Below are 12,063 nucleotides of genomic sequence, written 5' to 3' on the forward strand. Positions count from 1 at the left end.
AAAAAAAAAGTAACTATGTGTGGTAATGGATGTTAACTAGACTTATTGTGGTGATAATTTCACAATATCTACAAATATCAAGTCATTATGTTGTTCACCTGAACAAAATATATGTCAATTATACCTCAATAAAAAAACTAGCCCTGGACAGACGTTTCTGTGCTGACTCTTCCTGCTCTTCTGCTGCAAGAAGACATTTGGACTTGTACCCGTCTGATTATAACACATCCTTTTCCGTGATTTTGTTACCTCCTGCTGCACATTTCAAATTTTATACCCATCCATGACTTTGCTAGTTTTTTTATCTCAAGATTAATAGGTACTACTACCTATGTACAAAATCCACAGCAGGACATGATTCATGTCTGAATTTTAAAAACTCCTTGTTCAAATGGATAAGCATCTTTTATTCTAAGTGTTTACCACTGTAATGAGTTCAGGAAGTAGAGAGGGAAAGGAGAAGGGAGGGACCATCTGACTCCCACTCTCAAGGAGCTTACAGTGTTGATTTAATAGGAAATAAGTGCTGCAAATAGTTTTAGAAGGCTTATATGTAAAGAGGGCACTTTCCCCTGTGCTGTGGAAGCAACCCAGTTCAGAAGGGCAGAGATGACTTGTCTATCTTTTACTCTGGGCGTAATGGAGTACTTAAAGCCCCCTTTCATCTCCTAAATTAGTCTGCTTCTTTTCTTTCTCTGTGTGCCCATTTTGTTTTATCCAATAATGAAGGACTCTGACCATTGCCCTCTAGGATCCCATCATTTTGATAAAGTGTCTCTTCAAACTATTTCTTTCAAGGCAGAATGATTCTTTTACTTGGGAATCTACCTCATAGAAGTCCCAGAACATCGTGTAAACCCAGTCTGGTATTTATTTGTTCTTCTAAGTTGCTCTTCTCTCTATAATAGGTCTTCACCTTTTTCTGACTAAATGTGATCAACTTTGCTTTGAGATGTGAGTGGTCAAGCTCTAGGTTGTCAGGCAAAGTGGAGTACAGAGCCAGAGCCCTAAGAGATGGCCAGGCCTGGCATTCATAGTGCAAGCTGGGCAGGAGAGTCCAAGAGATGGTCACTTCCATCTCCTTGTCCACGTTACTAGGCACCATGCTAAGTGCTTTATATACACGGTACCATCAAGTCTTCTTATCATCCCTATTAAAAAAGTTCTCCCATAAACTCCACCTTAAACATGAGCAAGAAAAAGATCATGAAGCATAAGATCCCGTAACTTCTTCATAGCAAAACCTAGATTCAAATCCGAGTCTGACTTCAGAGTACATCATACAGCCTGCAGTCAAAATAGGTATCAAGCCAATATGCAGGGACCAATGCTGGGTATAGAAAACAGGTTCTGTGGTGGGGATTTGTGGTGCAAAATCCAGAAGTGGGCAGACAACTCTATATATTTAGAATGTGTCTATCTTCTATGTAACACAAAAATTTATTTTCCCTTGTGCATTGAGAATTTCTTTTTAATATTATCCTTTCACTCAATTATTGCAGGAAAAAAACGGGACAGACATATACATCCCAATGATATAGCACTTGGTAAACATGGTGTAGCACTAAGTATAGTTTGAGTCACAGGAAGAAGACAGTTTTCAAAAAGGAATGATACTTGTCTCTAAATTTAAATAAAGAATGATAAAAAGAGTTTTCCTAAATAATTATTTTTGCAATTGCTTTTAGGAGCCAACTTACAGGAAGATTGTCTTTGTGATAATCTGTCAGTATTTACTATTCCTCAAATCTTGAGCATTTCTTACTATTTTAGCTTATTGAGTTTGCTTCAAACAGTAAACCAAATATGTGTATCTTCTCTGGTAGTGACTAGAGTATATTGTCATCAATAAACAGAGTGCAGTTAAATTGAAAAGTGTTGGGACCTAGTAGGTATTAGGTCTGATGCAGACAGAATGATTTGATCATATCAGCCCTCATAGTCATGTCCTAGTTATGGGGAATTCATTGAGTTCCATGAGAATGTCCTTTAGAGTTTTCTGCATCCTTTGTGATAGTCTCTGTTGTAAAGGTTTACAATAGGGCAATGAATTAAATGAAAGTTATTGATTATCTGTCTCTGGTTATAATCCAATTGTATATGCCCATAATAACTCAGTAATTCTTCTAGACCATTGCAAGCGATGTTCTCTAACATTCATGGGCTTCCTGGAGTTTTTGAATTTTTATGCCAAATCATGGAGGTGTGTGGGCTAAAAATATATATCTATATAATTTTCTTCCTCCTACCTTCTCAGTTCTTCTAGCTGGGTAAATCAAATCTAACAGAATCAGTTTAACAGGAGAAAAAGCTCAAAGTTTGTTTTGTGAAAGTACATTTGGGGGTGCCATAATGAGACCCAGAGAGGCATCAGGCTTCAGGTTTATATGCCATTTTGGACAAAGGTGAAGAGGGGCAGGGGCCTGGGACTTCCAAGGGGAAGCAGGCAATTCAAATAAATTCCTTCTAGGCAACCCAGAAACAATGGGACACTGTGTGTGTGTGTTGGGGGAGGTGATCCAGTAGAACAGGTTTTTCATGGATCCTTCCTGTCCACCATACTTAATTCACAATGCTAAGGTGAATATGCTAAGATTCCCTTCCTGAAGCAGGCCTTTCCATCTGAATTCTCTCAGGAAGGAAAGGAGAGGGTTAAAGGTTCTTTCTGAGTCTTTTGTTTTGTAATAAACAGTTTAAAGTAATTACCCCAAAGACACACTTTGGGGTGGCAAAACTTTGGTTTCCTCCAGAGGAAACTGCATGCAGTAGGAACCGCTCTTACCTGTTCTGTGAATTGGAATTTCAGAGTAAGATTTTATTTGAGAAAAAAGAAATCTGTAGTAAGAAAATACTGAAACCCACGGATACAGATCATATCTCCACAGATCATTATTGTATTTCACATGGAACACATTTAAAAACATGTTTGCCGTAGACAGATGACAGTAGTCATTTCCCACGTACCTAGCAGTTTCATCATTTTGACCTTACAAAAGAGATTATTATTGTCCCTATAATTAAATACTGTGAGTTATATGAAAGAAGTAGAAGTGTTCCCATTTTTCAGGAGTACATATACCAACAGGGACAAATAATAATTTTTGCTCTAATATATGCTTCTAAAACAAGAATCAACCTTTCTTTTTTTTTTTCTGTAAAGAACCAGGTAGTAAATATTTTGGGCTTTTGGGGTCATATGGTCTATATTACAGCTACTCAACTCTGCTGTAGTAGTATAAAAAGGAAGCAGTCAGTAGGCAATAGTGAGCAAATAAGTATGGCTGGAATTGGTCTGCAGTCTGGAATTTGCCAACCGCTGTCCTGAAAAGTCAATGTGCATATATACGTGTGTATATATATATATATATATATATATATATATATATATATATATATATTATAAGAAACAAGTGGCCATATTTAGTGATAAACTTTTTAAGAAAAATGCTAGAAGACAGATTTTAATGAGTATACTTAGAATTTTAGAGAAAAGTTAATGTTTGGTTATCTTGTGGTTTTAGATTATATGCTTTTAAGTGTTCAAAGATATTTTTTCATGTCTATAATACTTCGCATACTAATTATACATTTGAGGATTTTAAAATTATTTTTGGAATGGGTATTCACTTTCATTTCATTCTTAGCTATCACTGATAAGTATTTGTCTGCACTAACATTATGCCCAGGGTTTGCTTGGGAGATTAAGAAACATTTTATATTTTTCTAATCACAGACAGAACTATTTTCTAGAGAGTAGTCCTTATAATTCAGCTCAAATACATTTTGACTATATTTATTTTAAATTATAGTTGACATTCAATATTATGCAGTTTGCTTATTTTAATGTCTTTATTTAATGGTGGACAGAGAAGTGGTAATTTATTGCTTTTAAATAGATGTCTAATTTTCTCACTTTTTATGTGTTAAATTTACAAGGTCAAAGGAAAAGCACTTCCTCTTTAATGTCTTACTTTGTTTACTATCTGTTATACATATTGCCCGTGACTTTAAGTATTTTCAACAACTAGCTGTAACATCTCAAAAACATATTAAAATGACCTTAGGAGAGGACTGAGAAGATTATCTGTGATTACAGAAGCTAAAAATCTTGCTTTTTAGGAAATGTCAGAATTATCAGGGAAATATATGCCAAGAAACAAGATTATCAATGAACTCTTCAGTTATTAAAAGGCATTAAGCAGTGCTTTATGAATATTAAAGAATACATGTACTTACAACATTGAAAAATTACTCTATGACTCTTTGTGTAATACCAGCAGCTTCAGATAGAGCTGTTTTCATGCACAATATATAAAAGTGCATGCTATAGCTCTTCTCGTGGACAGTAATAAGGATGCCCTGGGTGGGATGTTTTTACTGAGTGCTATACAGAGCAAGATTGGGGATATCATCTCTGCTCAGGATTATACATCCTCAGAGACTGCTGAATCAGAAGCCCTGGGCTACACAGAGCTGAGCATTGGTCTCGTTTGACTGACATGTTTTGTAAATTTGATATGCCTTAAAATTAGATGATTTGAAAATCAGGTGCTCTAAAAAGTAGGTAAATCTGGTATAGAAGGCTTGCATTTCTGCACGGCCACAATAAGAGGGAGCTAAACATTTCCTGTTCCTTTTAGGTGGCACATATTTTCACAGTCCCTGTCATTCACATAGCATATGCCTTCAATCTAACATCCATCCCTCTTCACCCATTAAGTCTTCCACCTGACCCTGTAGGCATACAGTTTTCAGCCTCTCAGCCAGGTCCAAATCAGAGACAACTTGGTTAGTTCAGCATCAGCTGCTCCGTGACCCAGGCCCCCAGCAGTTGTCGGGGGTCCATTTTATGTGTTGCTTTCATTGATTGCTTACTGTGTGTTAGAGCTGTGTAAGAATCCTCATTCCAACTCTGTAAGGTAAGCCCTGTCATTGCCCTCATTTTACAGAGCTAACTAAGGTACACAGAGATAAAGCAACTTGCCTAAGGTCACCAGGGAGGTTGTGCAGTTACCTGTCCAAGCCTGAGGCTACAATAATAATAGTTTGAGCCACAATGGAAAGTATAATAGTTTCTGTTTTTCAATCACTTTTTTCCAGAGATCTACCTTCTCAAGTTCTAGACACTCAAAACTATGCAATTTTACTTTCTATTAAGACTGATTCCATATGAAATGATGTTTATAGAATTAATTTTATTGTAATCAAAGTGATATATACACATAGTTTAAAAACAAAATTTCCAGTCATACTACTTCATGAAAGTCCCCTCTGTTATTTACCTGTATATTTATGAATCATTGAGTTCCCTTTCCGGCAGTTGAGGACTTAACCTCTTACCTCACCTCAGCCTCATTTCCTTCTTCCCAGTTTCCCAATATAATCGTATCATATTTTTAACTATAATACTGTTTACATGCTTATGACAGCAGGCATTGCTCCCAGTAACTTAGTATTCTATTGTGATCACATGTTCGTTCTCTTACCATATTCCCTCCCTTCCCCCAGAAGTAATAGTGGCTCTCATTCATTTGCTTCATTGTCTGTACATTTGTTGTTGTTGTTCTTTATTGCTCCACCAAAGCCTTACACGTTTATGAACCTTTTTTCAAGGGCTCAAACACTCCAAATAGCCTGTCATTCTCACTTTCTTCTTCCCTGGAGACCTCTTTCCTATAGTCCTGTTTCTGCGGCCCTAATCTAGGTTAGAGCAACAGACATGAGGCTACAGGTAAGATACATAGCTAAAAGTTTCCTTATGTATGTATATTTTTGAGGGAATTGAAACATTCTCTCAATTCTCTTAATATAATCTGTCAGCTGGCGCAGAGTTCTCAAACTCAGTACTTCTCTTCACATCTTTCTGATTTGGGTCTTTCACCTGGATCCTGTGTTCTCTCCTTTCTTGGTTCTGTGGGGGTTCAGGTCGACCCACTCCAAGACATGCCTCAAAGTGGTGTGCAGATTGCTGCGAGCTAAAGGCAACTTTAGCCTCAGGCTCAAGAGAAACTTCTGCCCCTCCATTAAAATACCTAGAAGAATTTGAATTAGGGGTCTTACCCATAAGAGATTATCAGAGATAACCTCTTTTGACCTTTCCATAGGCCAGGACAGACTTCTGTTTATTTAAGGTTTGTTCTTCTTATCATCCTTCTCACTGGGCCAACGTGGGGGAGGAACAAACTTTACCCTGGAGGTTTTTCTGGCGCAAGACAGATTAGCAGGAGAAAATAACCAAATTTAAAGCATTTTTTTATTAGACCAGCCAGAAGAACCTTGAGGGTGGAGGAAAGTGTATTCCTCTCCCACCGTTCATTCCTCATTTAGCTGAAGTACATCTCTGTAGCTTCCTGGAGAAGTGTGCATGGGATTATATTTTTTTTAAGTCTTTGAATATTTGAATACCTTTGTTGTAGCCTCTCTCTTTTTAGTCTGGTTAAAATTCCATGTTGGAAAATATTCTCTAAGAGTTTTGAAATTATTGTCTCTACTGTCTTCTATTGTTCAATGTTGCTGTTAGACATCGATGCCATTATTCTTATTTCTTTGTTATGGGTATGACTCCTCCTGCCCCTGCCTAGTTTTTTGGATCTTTTCCTTAAACTTGTTCTGAAATTTCACAATGTGTGTTTGTATGGGTCTGTTAGCAGTCAGATAGGTGGGCCTTTGATGGGCCATTTAATATGAGGAGAGGACTTACACTTGTGAGCTCTGGAAAATCTTTCTTATTTTTTGTTTTTGGTAACTTTTTCTCCTTTGTTTTCCTGTTCTGGAACTCATATTGAGATGTTGCCCCTCTTGGTATGATTTTCTAATTTTCCTCACTTTTTCTCTCCTATTTATGGTGATTTTCTTGATTTTATATGTCAGACTTTCTACTGAAATACTTGTCTTGTTTATCATCTTTTTAAAAACCATGGTTCTTTCTTTTCTCTTTCTTTCTTTCTTTCTTTCTTTCTTTCTTTCTTTCTTTCTTTCTTTCTTTCTTTCTTTCTTTCTTTCTTTCTTTCTTTCTTTCTTTCTTTCTTTCTTTCTTTCTTTTCTTTTCTTTTCTTTTCTTTTCTTTTCTTTTAAAGGAGGGCGCAGCTCACAGTGGCCCATGTGGGGATAGCACCGGCAACCTTGGTGTTATCAGCACCACACTCTAACCAACTGAGCTAACCGGCCACCCAGGATATGTTTATAGGCCTTTCTCCTTGTGAAATTTTCTTCTCCTTCATTCATTGTTATCATTTCCTTCAAAGTCCCCTTTTTTCTCTTTGTTTTGGCCTTTCTCCCTCAAGTTGAAGACTCTCTTCAAATGTCTGTCTGGTGGTTCCTTAGCTTTCACATATTTAAGAGTGAAATACTAAAAAGCATTTTGGAGGATCTGTTAGTGAAGATGGGGTTTGTTGACTGGTGGCCTTCATTGCAGGATGATTAGGCAGCTTGCCAACCTTGGGGGCCTAGCACATATCTGAGGTGGTTCAGTTTCTCTAAAAAAGAATTATCCGGTCTCCTGTACACAGTTACAGTTGTTCTGGGAATAGGTCTGGGGAAGAAGGCTGAGATACTTGCTGTTCATTATGGAAATATTCTCTCAATTACCTTGTTCTCACCTTGCTACTTCATTCCAGTCCTAAATGTTGCCTGGGTCCTTGGGCACAGAGATAAACTTCTGATCTCCTGTGAGGGCTGTGGAGATCAGATGGAGAAGGAGGAAGCTTTCTCTAGCCAGGTACTTTAGTATGGCTGAATATGTGGCTGATAGATTCAGACATTTTCATTGTCATAGGGAGGAACCACAAGTATTAGTTGTGGTACCATATTAGTAAGTTATGGTAGTTACTGTGGAACTGACCTTTAGGCATTCAAATTAGATCAGTGTTATATAATTAATGACTTTCTGCTTAGAACCATTTCTCTAGGGCCGTATGCTTGGAGAACTACACATTCTTTTTCAATTTTTTTTTTTAATTTTTTAATTTGTCATCAATATGAAAGAGAAATAGAGCGTGGAATGTGAGCATGGAAACTGACTGCTATACCTACCACTAAATTTTTGAATAGCTTTACATTTTGCTTTGTTTAATTTATTTGCCATTGATTTCTCTTGAGATAGAATGATTATAAACTTGACTAAACAATATTCTAATTAGTAAAAACAAAAAAATGCTATGTATAGAAATAGACGTGTCCATTGTACTTTTGGGGGTGGAAATGATTTCATGTATTTGAAAGGTTCACCACATGGAAATAAATTAATAATTTATGCTACACACATAAAACGCAAAAATACCGTGTGTCCCATAATTATTTCAAGAATTTCCCATTAATATGCTGTCTCCAGTTTCACAATAAAATGCAAGAAGTCTATTCCTAGTTTCGACTCAGAGAACTCAGCATTGGAAAGCCTCCCTTTAGACGCCACCACCCCATCTATGCTCTTCAAGAATATGCTAGTTGCATCTGAATTGCCAGTAAGGGTCCTTAAATAAGAATTCAGAGTTTCTTTAGATATGTTTGTTTGTTTTTTCTCAATAGGAAGAGGTATAAGTCTAGTCTTTTCATAATTTAGGGATAAGAATAATATTACTTTCAAAATATGAACTTAATGAAATTAAAACTATGCAAATTACTTACTGAAAGACATAAAAAATTGGATCAACCCTCATAAGGCAAAAAGTGTTTACCGAGTATATTCGTTTACTAGGGCTGCCAAATTACCACAGATGGAGTGGTTTAACAAACAAAAATTTATGTTCTCGCTGTTGTGGGATCAATGTGTCTGCAGAGTTGGTTTCTTCTGAGGCCTCTCTGCTTGGCTTGCAGATGTTTCACTTCTAACTGTGTCCTTACATTGTCTTCCTTCTATGTCTGCATCCAAATTTCCTCCTATAAGGATACCAGTTATATTGAATTAGGACTCACCCTAAGACTTCATTTTAACTTAATTGCTTCTTTAACCTATCTTTAAATAAGGATACATTCTGAGGTAGTGGGGATTAGGACTTCAAAATATGAATTTTGACAGGGCGGGGGGAACAAATTAGCCCATAATACCCAGAGTACAAGTGGATCTACTAACTTTCAGTCTATTCTATTCCTCAACTTCATTTTTTTCCCCTCAAAATGTAGAGGTATTTGTATTCAATCCATCAGTCAAGCACTAAGTTGTATGTCGATACGGTCTGATTTAGATACAAGCTATGTAACCGTGTTTAACTAGATGTGGAGCCACAGTAATTGCTCAATGCACATCATGGTGAACAGAAAGGACAGTAGTTACTGCATTCCCCCCATGCTAAGTACAGCATTTCATGTGTATACATAAAACCGATTTGAATGCTCACAGCAATCCGATGACAAACATTTTATAGACATGTGAACTAGAAGTCAGAGATCTACGTAATTTTCCCAAATTAGCACCGCTATTAAATGAAGCTTGGATTTGAATCTCTTGATTCCAAAGACGATATTCTTTCCATTATTTTGTACTGCTAGATTTGACCGTTCTCTGTGTTTACCAAGTTTTTAATCACATGAATCAGCTTTCTACTGACTCTCATTTTTACAAAACCAAAAATGTAAAGGAGAAAGTTTAACAAATCTGTATTTATTAGTGGAGTTGTTATGTGATGCAGCTTGATGTTGACATGAAGAAATATGAAGTTCTGAGTAGTTATTTAGGGGTTAAATGTAAAATGTACTTAGGAATATTGCACTGGATTCATCTCATGGCATTTAATCCCCTTCTCAGGAATCAAAATGCAAGTCCAGTAAAAAAAAAAATCCCTTTGAATTTGTCAAAGATAATCAGCACATTTTTTCAACAAGAGGATAATTATATACACATACAACTTGTATGAAAATGTAGAGTTGAAATCCAGTGTGTCTTTTAATTCAACTGGAAAAAAATACATGTTTAGTTTCTGTCATTATTGTCAGAGGCTGCAGAAAATAGTAAAAATAATAAAAATGAGTATTATGGAAAGATGTTTCCTAAGTTCATATGTGGATACAAATTTTGTGTAACTTCTAAAAGGGGACTTAACCTGTAAACCCATTTTATCACAGTACATGGCAGTAGCAGACAAACCGTATTACATTTAATAATTCTAACTAAGCATTTACCTCATCTGTTAAATGTTGAATTTGTGTACTGTGAAAAGGCAGTTTATAGCATGGCCCAGAAAGAACTTCTCTTTCTTCCTGGCTGAAGGCAGGGAGAGTTGTGAGGTCAGTGACTAGCTCCCTCAGACTTTGTGGTCTGACCGCTTTTGGGAAGGAAAAGCAGGTTGTGGAAATCATCTGCCTTCTTGAAATAATCTAAAATATTCCTGGGATTCCTTGGCATAAGGACTGTGCACTATGATTCATATACTTTACGGAGCTTATTTAAATGAGAGTACTTTCTAGTCTTCTAGTGATGCAAAACAATTGTTAGTAATACCATTGTTGCATCCAGTATATTTTTTATAATGATCCACTATTGTGTCAACAATTAAATTATATGGAGAAAAATATTCATCAATCATCTCCAGCAAAAAAAATAGAGAGGAAATAATGACACTTCACCAACAAAGCCTTCTATTTATGTGTTTCAGAAATTCCTTTTAATAGGAACAGGAGAGAGTGCTGTGATTTCTTATTCAATATTAGATGTTAGGTACTCTTTGATAGTTTATTCTACCATTTTTCCAACAGGGGAAAAGCAAGAGATTATTTATGTCTGAATAAGTGTTCTATTGATTTCATTCTAGCCTCATTTGGTTTTCTATAAAATAGACCTGGATGGCCTTGATAAATCTGTACAGTCATTTGAGGATGATATACAAGCTGACCAGAAAAGGTTTATTTGTTAAACTGACTAAACATAGTTCACAATAAATGAGCACTTATTTAGTAATTCAACTATGGAAAACAATATGGTAAGTGGTGTATAGGAGGAAAAAGTAGTGTCAGATAATGTATCAAATCAACAAAGTGGAGAAATGAAACTTATCTAACATTAAAGAATTGGAAAACAATACAGAATTGCATAAATTATGAATCATTATCATAGACAGCAAATGGTGTAGGAATTCTCAGAGGGGAGAGATCACTGTAGGCTGCAACAGGGAATATATATGGAGAAAAGCAGGAATAGAACTGGATCTGAAGGCTATTTAGAATTCAGTTTGGTAGAGAGAAAAAAAGAATAGTCAATATGATTATTCAATGCTGCTCTGAACAGATGTAAAAATACAAATTTATATATTGTCAGGGAACCTATATTTATAACATTTTTTTTCATATAATAAATTACTTATTTTTATGTACTAATATAATTTTCTGGCGATATCATCACTCAGAAAATGTTTATAAGTCCCTCAAGGGATGGTGGGCTCAGCCCCCTGCAACTAAGATTGAATGCGGCACCTTGAGTTGAACTGCCGCTGAGCTCCTGGATGGCTCAGTTGGTTGGAGTGCGCCCTCTCAACCACAAGGTTGCCAGGTTCGACTCCCGCAAGGGATGGTGGGCTGCGCCCCCTGCAACTAGTAACGGCAACTGGACCTGGAGCTGCGCTGCGCCCTCCACAACTAAGACTGAAAGGACAACAACTTGACTTGGAAAAAAGTACTGGAAGTACACACTGTTCCCCAATAAAGTCCTGTAAAAAAAAAAAAAAAAGAAAAAAGAAAATGTTTATAGTATATTCAAGTGTTTGTGAAATTTCTCGTTATAGGCACTTTCAGTTATTTTATTTAAAGTAATAAAATACTGTTGAAGAAAAATACAGTACCATGAACTAATTTCAATTAATGCTTGTTCTCAGAGATCATCTGGTAAAATCAGTAAAAATAGAAGCAAAAATATTAGCATATAAATAGCAATTATTACTGGGTGTATTGTGTCACATGTATATTCCTGGTTGGATGTTCCATGTGACAAAACATAGTAACATTGTATAAATTATGAGTAAAAACCTATAGAACTAATTTCTTTATAAAGTCTTAATGTTATGCAAAGATCAGTGTAACTTGAGATAGAATTTCCAGTGGCAGCCTTTCCAATTCCAAAATAGTTTTACGTCTAACAAC

Source organism: Rhinolophus sinicus, linkage group LG02 (assembly GCF_036562045.2).
Source record: "Rhinolophus sinicus isolate RSC01 linkage group LG02, ASM3656204v1, whole genome shotgun sequence".
Taxonomy (NCBI): Eukaryota; Metazoa; Chordata; class Mammalia; order Chiroptera; family Rhinolophidae; genus Rhinolophus; species Rhinolophus sinicus.